We start from the raw sequence: 15,819 nt of genomic DNA, 5'->3' as shown, positions 1-15,819 counted from the left end.
GGCATGATGGTGACTTTATCATTGTCAGCCATCGATTACAAGGAGAGAAATAATAGGGATAGAAGATAAACAAGAAGAAAAATGAAAAAGAAAAAAAAAATAATACAACAAGATGTGAAATCTTCTCCAATGAAGTGATAAAACACTTCTCTTCAAGTGGCGAACACTTTTGCAAACGGGCACAAAAACTGAGGCAGCTTTTCCTCAAGATTTAGTACTCCCATGGCTCTGATACCATAAAATGAAATGGGGATCTTCGAAACACGAGCTTAGATTCACAAGGGCAAGTGTCAAGAATGACACTAAAGCATAACCCTTAAAAAGGGTATAACTGGAAACAAAATAAAAATAAAAATGTATTCTTTATTGATATGAAAAAACCAATTGCTTAAGAAGCATTGGAATAAAATACAAGAGGGGTTGCACCCTTTTATATACACAGCTGAAAGATGACTCAATAGAGCTGTTGGACACAGTCCAACAGCTCTATTGCTAGTCAAGTCTGGACAGGACTTGACTAGCAACAGTCATTCTAGTTCAAACTGAACTAGATGACATAAAGACAAAAAATAAAAATAAAAGAAAAATATTACAGAAAGGAAAGAAATGAAAAATATATTTATATATATATATATATATATAATATTATTATATATATATGTACAGTTTTACATTTTAACAATTGACACCAATGATAATTGGTATGATCCATGGCTCAGTGCTGAACTCATTTCACAGGCTGGAGATTACACTACTTTGGTTCCTGAAAGCACAAATGATGAGACGGTTTCAGAAGAGGCATCGAAAACAGAATGTTTGAGATACAAAAAAAATGTCTATACCAGGAGACTCAAAGAGCGAACAAATGTGCCTGCTGGAGGACGCATGGCATTGCCAAATAACAGAGAGACACTAAGAAGATCGGGCAGGATAAGGCATCCCATTGAAAAGTGGGTGAGTTATGATAGTTTTTAAATGGATTTTCAGGTCTTTCTATCCAAGATTGAAAAACACGAAGAACCACTTGGTTTTTGTCAAGCTATTCATTCTAACAAATGGATTGAAGCGATGAATGAGGAAATTGAGGCACTTCATGAGTTTCAAACATGATAGATAGTTGAACGTCCTCCAGATAAGAATGTTGTTGGCTCAAAATGGGTTTATAAGATTAAATATAAACCAGATGATAGCATTAAACGATACAAAGCGCGCCTTGTTGCTAGTGGTTTTACTCAAGAATATGGTCAAGATTACGAGGAAACTTTTAGCCCAGTGGTGAAAATGAGAACTATTCGTATTATTCTTGGCCTGACAATTAAACATGGGCGGACTCTTAGTTAGCTTGATGTTAAAAATGCATTCCTGCATGGAAATTTAAAGGAAAAAGTTCATATGGAGCAACCTCAAGGTTACGCAAAAGGAGACCCAAAGAAATATGTATGCAAATTAACCAGAGCATTGTATGGATTAAAGCAAGCATCCAGATCATGGTTTGAAAGTTTTTCTTTAGAAATTCAAAACCACAGTTTCATCCGTTCCCAACTTGATCATTCTCTATTCATATACAAGGATGGGACCACTGTGGTTTTCTTATATATGTTGATGATATCGCAATCACTGGCAATGCCCCGGATCACATTCAGCGAATCAAGGTGCTACTAAGTATGTGGTTCAAGATGAAAGATCTTGGGGAACTGAAATATTTTCTTGGTGTAGAGGTGGATAGACAGGATAGAAAAATGTCATTAACTCAATACAAATACACTCTTGATCTTCTGGGCAAAGTAGGAATGACAGATTGCAAACCTCTACCTACACCCAGTGTTGTCAATCAAAAGCTCAACATTTGTGATGGTGAGTTGTATTCAGATGCGAGCAAGTATCGCACTATAGTGGGCATGTTACAGTACCCCACTTTTACCAGACCAGACATCGTATATTCTGTAAATCAAGTATCTCAGTTCATGCATGAACCGAAAACTGGTCACATGGATGCCGTCAAACGTATTCTTCGTTATTTAAAAGGCATTGTAGGTGATGGACTTATATATGTTCAGTCTTCATGAGGGACATCCAAACATTATATATTGGCATACACAGAAGCAGACTGGGCAGGAGACCCAGATGAAAGGAGATTTGTTTCAGAATACTGTGTTTTTATTGGAAAAAATCTTGTCTCATGGAGCAACAGAAAACAAAAGGTTGTGGCAAGATCTAGCACAGAGGCAGAGTATAGATCTATGGTAGCTGCCACAACTGAGGTGACTTGGATAAGGCATCTACTTACAAAAATGGGAGAGAATGTCTCAAATTTGACTCTCATGTGTAATAGTAGAAGTGTTATACAAATTGCAATCAACCCTGTTAATCACAGTCGAACTAAGCATATTGAGATTGACCAGTATTTCATCAGACAAAAGATAGCAGACAAAGAGATTGAACCAGTTTATGTGTCTTCAAAAGACTAGGTTGCTGATGTGTTCACAAAAGGTCTCACAAGTAACCACTTCTGGTATCTAAAAACAAGTTGCACATGGTTTACTCCCATGCACAACTTGAGGGAGGGTATTAGAATATGGATCGGATATAGATCCAGTCGAATCCATATCCGATACAGCCTCTTATGTCTGTGTAATATGTAATACTTGTACAGGGCAGTTTTGTCCATGTATTTTATTTGTAACCCTATTAATATTAATGAAGGATCAGTGCAGCCCATCAATGCATTAGAGTGGCTGCCGATTCCCAAATATCAAGTTCTCTCTTCTCTCTCTCCCTTCTCTCTCTCTAACCGATTCCTTGATTCTCTTAGGAGTCCTTTCAGATGGGAATGAATGCAATAGAACAGAGAAATTGCAAAAGTATATGAAAACATGTAACAGGCACTTGGCAGGAAAGAAAGCAGCTGCAGAAGTTCCAGTTCAGCTTAATTGAAGGGAAAAATGCTTTCAGAACTTGCCATTGCCAAATGTTTCTAAATGGACCTTTGTCAGGATGCTGTAAGAGCCTGGCTTCTCCTTCATTACATCATTTCCATGATCAGCTTTCAACTATTCACATTTACTTCTTTTAGTTTAGTTTAGGTAATAACTGCTACATTTGTTAAGAATCTGTTGACACCATTCCATGGTTCTGAGATATCTCTAGATCAGTGTAGAGAATTTCCAATGATGCATCACATTTTTTCCTTTTTTCTCCACTTCTACCCATGATCAATGAAGACTGATAATTCTATAGAAAATGACTGAATAACAAGGAAAAACATGCAACTTACAGTAAAACTTGGGTATCTTCTTTGAAGCCTGACGGGGCCCTCTGAGATGTCCCACCATATAGATCCATTACAAATATCCCTCCTTTCTTGGATAATGTGTTCAAAACATGTTTAAAATATATAAGAAGGTCTGACCTCCTATGGAGACAGCAGCAACTATAATTAAAAGCACATATTATATCCCTTGGTGGTGGAATGTGCTTTTCTCCATCGTAGTGGTTACCGTCATTCTTCTCCTCGGTTGCTTGAAGAGATGACTCTAGTTTAGCAGCTTCCAGGCTCACACTCCTTTCCATTTTATCGATGAAATCATACTTGACAGCATGATTCTCATCCAAAGGTTTCAGAACATTTCCATGAAAGAGAAATATTCTAGTGTAAGCATCTGGGCCCAGCTTACATATATTGTTATCCAAGCACCACATAGTGCCTCAAGGTCCAAATCTACACCCACAGCAGTTCGTCTTGGATCACTATGTAGCCACTCTTCACTGACATACATGGACACAAACAAGCATTATCTTCATAATCAAGCTCTTTGTTTTCAAAGTTTAAAAAAGTTTTTGAAGTAGAAACATGTTCAGGGTTTAAGGTTTCCTTGGATATCAAATAAAAGAAAAATATTTTTGTTTACAAAGAAATGAGCAAAACTACTTAAGAGATCATTATGGCATAAAAAAATGACTAAAATTTTGAAAAAGAAAATATTAACATTTTGGAGACAATGCATAAGTGAACACACCTTAACAAAGCAGTCCCACAAAAATCTTCCTGCAAATAAAGCGGGTTCCTTCCACCAACATACATAAGAAAGAATTTCCACATATAGCTAATATCCCCTTTTGGTGACTGAAACGACATATCACAGCATAAGCTCACAACAGTGAAGTCATTCCAATATAAATCTATAAGGTGCTGAAAGTCAAGTTCTAAAGCCAATTGGAAATGTAGAAGAACCTAAAATCCTACATGGCATTAAATCCCTAAATTATACAACTATGTCCTTCCTTGAAGCAAAGCCTCAGCTAAATTCGATAGCATCTAGCTCACGTCGAAGAACAAACTTTTTAATCCGCGGGATCTAGAAAAACGGTTACTCGTTAAGCAGAAAATTGAACTCCCAATTCAACACCAAATAACGATAGCCCACAAAAAACCTCAAATCTTGCTGTCATTCGTAAAGTCCCGAGCGATTAACAACTTAATGCCATCAATTCTAGCTATTGGTTTAGAAATTACCATAAAACCGCTGAAACATGGAATCTGGGCAAAAATCTTAGAAACGGGTTTCGAGATTCATGTAGCAAAAAAACACTGTAGAAACCCATAAGTTTGGCAAAACCCTGTACATGGGCTTTGGGTTTTAGGTAGCTAATAAAACCCTAGAAACTGTTGGATCATATTTCGGATCACGTAGTTTCACAATCAACATCATGACATAAAGCAGGAAATACATCAGTATTGAAATCATGATTGACAGTCGATCGAAACAAGAACAGGGAGCAAGCATGGCAGTTTCCGCATAAAACCAAAATCCCAAAAACAACATATGAACAAGCAGATGCATATAACATAATAAACACAAGAGAAGCATGTTAATACTGTGTAAAAGGCTAAGGCGTACGAAAGTACTCCCCTTAAAGAATATTCGCCCCCACATACAGTGCAAACAGGGTTCGGCGTCCTTCCCCCAGGATACAATAGCCTCGACGATCAGACCGATGCACTCCGATGGATCGTCCTTCGAAAACAACCTCCACAAATCGAAGTTGCAGAAAAACCCCTTTCGGGATAACTCAGGAGAGAGAGAGAGAGAGCAACAGGGAAAAAGAAAACCACAGAGCTCTTCTTCAGATATCAGTGCGTCTAGAATCTGAGTAACCCCAGCCCTAACCACGCTTTTATAACTCACGAACGGTTACGAAACGTGGAAGAAACCCGTTACAGAATTCGAGGAGACGTGACCCGTTAACGGAAATCGAAGAGTCAAGATCCGTTAACGGAATCCGAAGAGCCATAACGGGCACGAACTACGAGGAGTCGTGGAAAATTATCATTTCGCATAACGCGTTAAAGAATCCAAATATCCACAGAAACTTTGGGCAAAAAGGTACTTTGGTCTTGATTGGATATGGCCCTAAAGGGCCAATTACCAGAACCTGAGCCCGGCCCGGCTCGGCTCGGCACGGCACGACAGGCGGGCGCGTGCGCGTGTGTGGTAGTCATTTCAACCTCTCGTTCTCAGGAACAAGTGTAAGAGTTTACATGTGGGTTATAAAGCCACAATAAACTCAACCACAATCAATACGGGACTATTTCACGTCATCAAAACCAACTTTTTCCAAAAAAATAGGGAAAACAATCCACGTTTCATATTTGAATTCTCTCTCCCCTCCCTTCTTACACCTAACATTCCCCCACAAATTCAAAAAATGAAACGGGAGGAAACCAAGATGCAAGAAGAGACAATCTAAAGCAGGACATATCATGCTTTCAGTAATGGTACATTTCGGTTTGAACCACTACCTTAGTTGACTAACTTTACCCCCACAGAAACAAAGTGAACTGAAGTCTTGAACATGAACCTTAGGTGTAGGAGTGTCCATTAGCAACAACACGATAAAGATTCTGATTGTAATCTTTAGGGACGCGCGTTAAAGGCCATGCGCCCGAATCCTGTTTCATGAGTGACTTCAGGAATAACCCAATTCTTTAAACTGCGGTCACACAGTCACACTGACATAGGTGGGCTTCTCAAGAGATGCACTGCTAACATCTCGCCTAGAAGGCTTTGAACCCATTCAGAGTTTTTAACTCTTCCTTAACTAACAGCTATAGCACCTTACCAGAGTAATCAGGGGAACAGACACAGATACATAGTATCTCATAAATAAGGTGTTATCCAGTTCACCCTACAGCTTGTTATTACCACATTGAACCTACTTTGTGGGATCTCCACTCAGATAGGTTGGGTTGCTACTGCAGATGAACTACTGATGGGTTTCAGTCTCATCCCCTCTCTGGATTTTAGGACTAATGACTTATCTAGTCCTTTCGTTAATGGATCAGTTGTGTTCTCTTTGGATCCAACATAGTCCACAGCAACCACTAACTGAGACACTAGTTTCCTTACAAATTTTATTCTGACTTGGATGTGTTTTTTCTGCTTTTGGTTATATTTTGTGCTTTTAATCTTTGCTATTGTGGTCATATTGTCACAATGCACAGATATCGCAGGAATTGGTTTGCACATTAAAGGAAGTTCCTCAAGAAGTCTATTTAACCATTCAACTTCCAATCCTGTGACATCTAAAGCACAGAGTTCAGCCTCAAAAGTAGACCGAGACAAGATGGTCTGCTTTACTGATCTTTAGGCGACTGCGTCCCCACCCAAGGTAAATACATACCCTATCGCGCCATAACTACCTAAGTTCATGGCTATCCAGGTCGCATCACTATATCCCTCAAGGACTGCAGGGAATCTCTTATAATGCAAACTCAAGGAAATAGTTCCTTTCAGGTACTTTAGTACCCTGTCCAATGCCTTCCAATGAGTGTGATTTGGACAACTTGTGTATCTACTTAATTTTGTCACAGAGAACGAAATATCCGGTCTCGTGCAATTTGCAAGATACATCAAACTTCCAATAATATGAGAATACCTTAATTGAAACACAGGAACACCAGTCGTATTCTTATGAGGAGGGATAGAAGGGTCATATGGAGTTGCTACAGATCTCCCTTGGTTATATCCAAATATATCAAGTACTTTCTCAACAAAGTGAGATTGAGAAATGGCTATTTCGTCAGCTGAACGAGTCAGCTTTAAGCCTAAGATCACATTTGCAACACTCATATCCTTCATATCAAACTTACTACTAAGAAACGACTTTGTCTCATTCACAATTCCTATATTGGAACCAAACAATAGAATATCATCTACATACAGGCATAAAATAATATAACCATCACTTTTAACTTTACAATAAACACACTTGTCAGATTCATTGATAACAAAGCCAAATGATAAAATAATATTATCAAACTTCTCATGCCATTGTTTAGGGGCTTGTTTTAGTCCATATAATGACTTAACAAGTCTATAAACTTTATTTTCATTACCAGAAGCCACATAACCCTCAGGTTGATTCATATAGATCTCTTCTTCAAGATCGCCATGCAAGAAAGCGGTTTTCACGTCCATTTGATGGACCGAGAGATCATAAATGGAAGCCAGTGCAATAAGCACCCTAATTGTGATCATCCGGATAACTGGAGAATAGGTATCAAAATAGTCTATTCTCTCATTTTGTTTGAACCCCTTGGCAACCAGTCTCGCCTTGTACTTGTCAATTGATCCATCTGGTTTCAACTTCTTCTTAAAGATCCATTTGCACCCAATAGTGGAACTACCACGAGGGAAGTCAACCAGTTCCCAAGTGCCATTAGAGACAATAGAGTCCATTTCACTCTTTATGACTTCTTTCTAATGCATTGCTTCAGGTGAAGCCATTGCATCTCGGAAAGTGGGAGGATCATCCTTGATAAGATAAGTGATAAAATCACTTCCCAAATCCTTGGTAATCCGTGGTCTCTTACTCCTTCTAGGTTCAACCACTTCCTCAGACTCAATGGGTCTAGGATGGGAACAAGATGGTTCTACCCCCACATCTGTCACTCTTTTCCACATGTTCGGGAATGGAACCAGAAGTTGAAGGTATGTCTAAAAATGAAAGATTCTGAGGTACACCAACTTTCATGAGAAATACATCCTCAAAGAATGTAGCTTCTCGAAGCTCAACAATAGAGTTTACATCTATGTCAGATATCTCAGACTTAATTACTAAGAATTTATAGGCATAGTTGTTCTCTACATAACCCAAAAAGACAACATCTATTGTTTTAGGACCCAACTTCTTCCTGTTGTGCTCTGGGACAAGTACCTTTGCAAGGCACCCCCACACTTTAAGGTATTTCAAACTCGATTTCCTATTTCTTCAGAGTTTAAAAGGGCTACTGTCCTTATGCTTCTAAGGAACTCTATTCAGAATATGACAAGTTGTATTCAGAGCATCCCCCCACATATAGGTAGGTAATCCAGAACTCCTAAATAGAGCATTTATCATGTCAGTTAGGGTTCTATTCTTTCTTTATGCAATCTCATTAGATTGAGGAGAATATGGAGCAGTAAACTCATGAACTATGCCAACAGACTTGCAATATTCATCGAGTTTATTAGAGGTATATTTTACCCCTCTATCAGACCTCTGTCTTTTAAGTTTTCTACCAAATTGTGTTTCTGCTTCATTCTTAAAAATAAGAAACTTATCAAAAGCTTCATCTTTTGATTTTAGCAGATACACATAACAGTATTTAGTGCCATCATCTATAAAAGTGATAAAATATTTTTTATGATTTTTGGTTAACACTCCATTAAACTCGCAGATATCTATGTGCACCAGATCCAAAATTTCAGAATCTCTAGCAATCGTATGAAATGGTTTCCTACATTGTTTTGCTTGCACACAAATTTCACATTTTTTAGTTTTATCAATGGAATGCTTAGGAATCATTTTCAAGTTCATCATGCATTTCACAGAATTGAAATTCACATGACCTAATCTATTATGCCACAAATCAGATGATTCTATGTTATATGCAATATTAGACAATGAATCAAAAGAAACATCATTCTTTAATTTATCACTGCAAACATGTTCAACACGAAGTTTAAACAAACCATCATCTAAATACCCCTTGCCAATAAATGTTCCAGAATGTAAAATAACAACTTTATTACATTTAAAGTTAAACTCATAACCCTCTCTAACAAGACATGAACCATTTAGAATATTCCTTCTAACTACAGGCACATGGTGCACTCTGTGTAAAGATAAAACTCGTCCTGAAGGAAACTTCAGATCCACACGTCCAATCCCTAATACTTTTGCAGTCGTTGAATTGCCCATAGTCACGGATCTGCTTGCAGTAGCCTGGTATGAGACAAAGACAGACTTATCAGCACAAACGTGCACATTAGCCCCCAGTGTCAACCAGTTACTCAGTTGGCTCATAAACGTGATAGATTTGCGGGTTAATAGAAACATACCCAGTACTGGTCCCAACGACCTCAGTCACCATGTTGACTTGAAGCGTTCCATCTGTGGTCCCATGAGCTTTGGCCTTCTTGAAAGGACATTCCTTAGCCCAGTGCCCAACCTGCCCATAGTTTCAACACAGTTTGTTTTTTGCCTTTTTCTGGATTTTGGCCTTAGGTTTAAACTGGTTTTTCATTGCAGATTTTGGTTTTTGTCCATTGCCCTTAAAAGATCTGGTCATCATGTTCACCTTAGGCTGTTCAGTTGGCATCACGACCTGTTTTTGGCTTCTATGTTCTTCTTAAATGGCAATGGCTACCGTAAGATCATCCAGGGAGATCTTCCATCTACGGTGCTTGAGAGACATACGAAAGTCTACCCAAGACTTAAGAAATTTCTCTACGATGGTCATAACTTGAAATTTCTCAGGAAGTTTCATATCAGCCTCAGCCAAACTATGGAGCAACAGCAAAAACTCGTGTGTCTGCTCAGTGACCGACTTGCCCTCTACCATCTGATATTTCAAAAACTTGGCAACTGAGTATTTTTCAAGACCTTGGTCTTCGATATTATACTTTTTGTCAAATTGATCTCATAGGCCCTTAGCAGTGGTAAACGAGGAACAATACACATCGAACAACGTGTTAGACAGAGCCAACAGTATGCAACAACGACATATACTATCCTTTTCTTTTCACTCTATAGCCGCAGTGACCGCAGCAGGCTCAAGGTCAGTATCAGAAACCGAAGGACAGTCGATTTCCAGAATAGACAATAGCCCTATCGTAGTGAACCAGATTTTCATGCGTTGATGTCAACGCTTGAAATTCTGACCGGCAAACTTTTTCGGCATCCCGGATATGTCCACTTTTGGTACAAACGCAAAATAAGTCGACATGCTTAGAATCTTCTCTAAGACTGTTGGATCATATTTCGGATCACGCAGTTTCACAATCAACATCATGACATAAAGCAGGAAATACAACAGTATTGAAATCATGTTTGACAGTCGATCGAAACAATAACAGGGAGCAAGCATGGCGGTTTCCGCATAAAACCAAAATCCAGAAAGCAGCATATGAACAAGCAGATGCACATAACACAATAAACACAAGAGAAGTATGTTAATACTGTGTAAAAGGCTAAGGCGTACGAAAATACTCCCCTTAGAGAAGATTCGCTCCCACATACAGTGCAAACAGGTTTCGGCATCCTTCCCCCAGGATACAATAGCCTCGACGATCAGACCAATGCACTCTGACAGATTGTCCTTCGAAAACAACCTCCACGAACCGAAGTTGCAGAAAAACCCCTTTCGGGATAACTCAGGAAAGAGAGAGAGCAACAGGGAAAAAGAAAACCGCAGAGCTCTTCTTCATATATCAGTGTGTCTAGGATCTGAGTAACCCGAGCCCTAACCACGCTTCTATAACCCACGAACGGTTACAAAGCGTGAAAGAAACCCGTTATGGAATCCGAGGAGACGTGACCCGTTAACGGAAATCGAAGAGTCAGATCTGTTAACGAAATTCGAAAAGCCATAATGGGCACAGACTACGAGGAGTCGTTACCCGTTATCATTTCTCATAACCCGTTAAAGAATCCAAATATCCACAGAAACTTTGGGCAAAAAGAAACTTTGGTCTTAATTGGATATGGCCCTAAAGGGCCAATTACCCAAACCCGAACCCGGCTCGGCGGGTGGGCACGCGCGGGCGTGTGTGGTAGTCATCCCAACCTCTTGTTCTCAGGAACAAGTCTAAGAGTTTACATCTGGGTTATAAAGCCCACAATAAACTCAACCACAATCAATACGGGACTATTCCATGTCATCAAAATCAACTTTTTCCAAAAAAAGAGGGAAAACAGCCCATGTTTCATATTTGAATTCTCTCTCCCCTCCCTTCTTACACCTAACAGAAACCCCATGAGTTGGCTAAAACCCCAAAGGTGGGGTTTTAAGATTTTGGATAGCAAATGAAACCGTCGAAGCCCACCAAGTTGGTGAAACCCTAGAAAAGGGTTCTGGGTCTCATACCACTAGTAAAACCCTATAGGCAGCTAAAACCGTAGCAATGGGGTTTTTGGGGTCTCAGACAACAAAAGCCTCAATAAAAGAGTTGTGTGATGGCACCTGGACGGATTGTTGATACAAGGTGAACTTCGATGGCGGATCTTTCAGCAAAGAGGGTCCATTCTCTCCATCTTCTTCTTCTTGTTCTTCTTCCTCCTCCTCATCCTGCTCCTCTGAGGCAGATTTCTTCTGTGATGGGATCCGATACGGTGGGAAAGACCGTATGAAGATGGTGGTAAGCAACATTCTTCACCCCCTTCTCCTTCTTCTTTGTCGTCTTCGTCTTCTTGTCTAAGCCTCCTAGTCCTTTGCCTCGTCTGCTTCTTGCTTCCCCATCTTCACTGGACGGCGATGGCTGGCGTGGACGGTTTCTGGGGACGTTGTATAGGACCCAAAAGTGAAGCTCCGATAAGTTAACCGAGTCGGTTTGTAGCATCCAAATTCTATCAGGACCGAATCTGGTTTAGATGCTTGTGAATCAGATGAAGGTACGACCCAAGATACAGATACCTGATTACTTATTATATCAGGTCTTGCTCCATTCATCCGGACTAGTTGTGCCAACGGTTGATATTTGATCAGATATCCAACTAAATTTGAATCCGTTTAATCGTATTGGGCAGAGTAAACGTCGAACAACATCCATGTACGGATTTAGTGTAGAAGTTTTACATCTAAATCTGAAGTCCAATTCAGACCTAATCCTAACACATTTTAAGTTACGTGTCAAATAGGGATGTCAATGAACTGAATTCGATCTTATGTCTGGTTTATGTTTAGTTGCATTTGGTAAGCCAAAATAATATTTGATTATAATCGATGGATAAGGTTTTGATTTTTAGCTACTAAATCTTAGAAATATCTTAATTTGACAAATATTGATAGGGTTCAGAATCTATCCCAACTTGTGTTTTTTTTTATTTTAGTGAGATTTGATATTTCAATTTTTTGCTTCAATAAAATAAGTGTAAATATTAGTGATTTATTTATTTTTTAATAAGTGAGTTGGGTATGTATGGATCAAGATTAACAATTATCCCTTACCTAAATTCAGCTAGAGCTCAAGAACAACATATCCACATACAATTCAAATGGTACTACTCCAAACGAGAGCTGCACATATTGATATGACAACTTAAGCGGCAAATCAAGAGGGAGCCCTACTCAAGACAACTGTAAGCTTCTTACCTAATTTTTGAAATTGAGATAACATCTTCAACTCATAATATGTGTCAATGCCGGAACAAAAGAGAACGAGCCAGCATGCTCACAAGGGGAACATCTCTCTCTCTAAAGTGTATACTACTTCCTTTAAATGTGTAGAGTCCAATTATACATATTTTATTATTTTATAATTTTAAGAAACTAGGTTTAATAAAGAGTCCTACCAGAATATGACTATTACTCATCTTTTTAGTTTAGTTTTTGTTGCCACTTAATTTTTTTTTAGCAATTAGAGGGTATTTTGGTTTTATGAGTAAGCTTAATTTTATGAATTAAAATTGAACTTTACCTCAATGCTCAAATTTTATAAATAGAGGCTTGTTAATCCTCTTATAATCAAAGAATTGAATTATGAAATGAATTTAAAACTTCTACTTTTTCTAGACATCTCTATCTTCCTTTTTTCTTCTCTCTCATGTTCCTCTCTCCTCTTTGTGATACATGTGAACCTAACTTCCCATTGAAAGTGATGCAGTTTCAATTTCTACGGACCTAGTTTTTGATCTAAACAATGCAGATACAATCTCAAGTGAGCTTCATCCAACTACTAGAGACCACAAGAAGCAAACAAATCTCTTGATGGTTTATCTGAATCCACTATCTGAGATCCAATGAAAGTCATGCTATATCCTCCATGCAACCATATTAGAAAGCAAAACCCACCCTTGGACCCCCGCTTCCCTTATAGGAAGAATTTATTTCAAGTGAGACCCATATGGAGCATCCCTCTAGAAGACTCCAAGAAGGCTTGTAGGCCCCAACAGTTGATGCCACCCTAGAAGCCTTCAAGGCCTCTCAATGAAACTCGTGTGGCCCCTTGAGGTCCCTCCTTAATGGGCCTTAGAAAGCCCAAATGAGTCTTAGAGTTGGTCTCTCTTTATGCTGCTTGGAGATGAATTTTCCCAAGTTTAGACTTAGATAGTTGAATATGTTTTGTTAGATTGAATTATTTTTATTAGTCTTGTTATTTATAATTGTTTTTATTAGAGTTCTCTTGGCTTATAAAAGACTCATTTATGCATTTTGATAGGACATGAAAATTAAATCAAGTTTCCTTAATCTCTCTCAAGAAAATTGTCCCCTTCTCTTAGAGGTTGTCTATCTCTCTCTCTCCTACCCCCTTAGATCCTAGACCCTCTTTCTTCCTTCCTTGCCTCCTGTGAGTTCCTACCTCCCTTGACTCATTCATCGTGTCTCAGGGCTCATCTGGTTCATTAAAAGTAGTATCAACCCTTCTGAGGTATAAAATTTTTCAAGCACTAAGTAGAACCAATTCTACTTAGTAGACTATATCAACTCCCTTCGACCGATGTACACAAACTCAATATCATCGCAACTCAGACTTTCTTCGGATGAACTAGACTCATCTCCAATCTTGACACTATACCCAAATTGTGTAAGTCCTTAAACCTCATTTCTTAAACCTTTTCTAAGCCTAAACCTCTTCCAAACCCAATTCTAGAAACAACCTTCTGTTATTGTGATTTTCAAAACAACACCTAACTTAAAAATAATGTATCTCCAAATTCGTACCTAATCCAAACCTGAAAAATTAACCCAGACACCCTTATGTGTCCTTAACCTATCCTTCAAAAATTAGATCTTAATTCTTTCTTGTTAAAGAGAATTAAATTTGACACTGAAACATATTTTTTCCAAAACTTAAAGTAGAAACAAACATGTTCTTTACCTTTAATTCTCAAACCAAAACATCTTCTCTGGCTTGTCCTTAGCCAAACCCTATTTTTTGTAAATTTTTTTATTTTTATTCTAAGAGAACCAATTTGCTCTCTCAGGGTCTATTAGAAACTTAATAGAATCCAGTTCCCAAACAAACCCAGAAATTCTCATAATTTATCTCTGCAACCCCGAATCTCTTGAACCTAAGAATTTAAACCAAATTTTCCTAATGTGTCTTGATTGTTCTCCTATTTTTACATAATTTATTGTGTTGTATTTTGGGAGAACTATTTTTTTTAAAGTAAGCATGAACTCAATCTGAACCTATAAACATAACTTGACCTTTGACTTGACTAAACCTAACCCAAGACTACCTAAATCCTAAAGGATGAACTTAGTTTCACCGAAATGCATCAAATGGTATCAGAGTAAACCTAGAGTGAACCCCATGCTATACAAGCAAGGCTAAGTCAATCCACTGACGATGAATTTCAAATTCATTAACAAGCTCAGTGGAAGGACTAACACCAAGCATAGAGACCGCATGGTTGACATCGAAATTGACGTTCAATAAGCCGCATACTTATTGCACCTTAAAAACATCTATACTTAGCTGCAGCAAATCCAAAGGAATCTTCAAAACATGTGGTAGAAGCGTCAACCCGTTATCCAAAGTGGCAAGGTGTTCGAAGAATGTGTTGATTTTTTGATATGCAATTCAATCTCATTGCCATAAATTATGGATAAAATTAGTAAGGACGAACTTGCCATTGACCAACCTAATGAGAGCGACCTTGCTATTAGCGATCTTGCTATTACTCCTAAGGTTGACACAATTCCCGAAGAGAAAGTGCAAGTAGACCCACAAGTACAACAAAGTATTTCACTTCAACAAGCAGAACAAACTCTTCTTTCCTCAATCTCAAACTCTGATGATGCGATAAATAATATAAAAAGGTAAAGTATAAGTCTAATAAATACCCATGAGAGTATACTAGAGTCCATAGCTCGATGATAAAAAAAATGCATTGAACCCCACACTAGTTGCTAGGTTTTCATGCTCGTTTGACCAATCAAAGACACATAGTTTGTGCCCCTATAATGTGCTTATGCATGGTATAGAGAAGCCTCATTGCAAGCTTTCTCATAATCATCATAAGCGAGACCCAAAGCTTATACCCATGATGGATGTAGATCCTTGCGATAATCAAGATATGAGAGAAGGAAGCACCTACTCTTTCGTGTACACGAGAGAGTTCTTCCTGTCGAGCACCACAAAGAAGAAGCTTCACATATGGGATAGGCCATGGAAGCTACTAAGGATGGCCACCCCACCCTTCAAGGACCTCAAGCTGAACATGTTCTTAGCTGCATTAAGGTCATTTTGTCCCTCACTCTCGTCTCCCCATCCCTCTATGCAACTCTATATAGCCTTACTTGATTTCTGAAGACCCCAAAATAGTCAGACT

At 38.6% G+C, this 15,819-nt stretch overlaps 1 pseudogene; it reads right to left on the bottom strand.

The window, feature by feature from the left end:
- Positions 1-2,948: 2,948 nt before the first annotated feature.
- Positions 2,949-11,692, bottom strand: LOC149815481 (uncharacterized; annotated as a pseudogene).
- Between the last annotated feature and the right edge of the window lie 4,127 nt (positions 11,693-15,819).

This window comes from Nuphar pumila, chromosome 15, assembly GCF_984573655.1.
Source record: "Nuphar pumila chromosome 15, dmNupPumi1.hap1.1, whole genome shotgun sequence".
NCBI lineage: Eukaryota > Viridiplantae > Streptophyta > Magnoliopsida > Nymphaeales > Nymphaeaceae > Nuphar > Nuphar pumila.
The sequence above is the reverse complement of the archived record's forward strand: the minus strand, read 5'-3'. Positions and strand labels throughout refer to the sequence as shown.